The sequence below is a fragment of the Sinocyclocheilus anshuiensis genome, unplaced genomic scaffold (genome assembly GCF_001515605.1).
Source record: "Sinocyclocheilus anshuiensis isolate Anshui unplaced genomic scaffold, SAMN03320099.WGS_v1.1 scaffold5603, whole genome shotgun sequence".
In the NCBI taxonomy this organism is placed as follows: Eukaryota; Metazoa; Chordata; class Actinopteri; order Cypriniformes; family Cyprinidae; genus Sinocyclocheilus; species Sinocyclocheilus anshuiensis.
The window spans coordinates 11,577-11,906 of NW_015548582.1; positions in this window are offsets into that span (position 1 = coordinate 11,577).

A 330-nucleotide genomic window follows, 5' to 3' on the forward strand; every position below is an offset into this window, starting at 1 on the left:
CGCACTGAGTAAAAGTAAAAGTTACTCAAAATAAAACTACTCCAGTAAAGTACAGATACTTGACAAATGTACTTAAGTACAGTAACGAAATAAAACCACTCCGTTACTGTCCACCACCACGGAGCGATCACACTAGTCAAACGAACCAGGCTTTGGGGGTCAAACGCACTCGGGCACAGTTAAGGTTGCCTAGTGTGAGTACACCCTTATTCTCCCGCATCCCGCACACACGGGTCTCGACCCTCCCGCACCCGCACCCGCACTCGCCCATCAAGTGTTGTCCCGCGATCGTGCAGGTCTCTACTCGGAAGGTGCCTGTTATAATGTTCT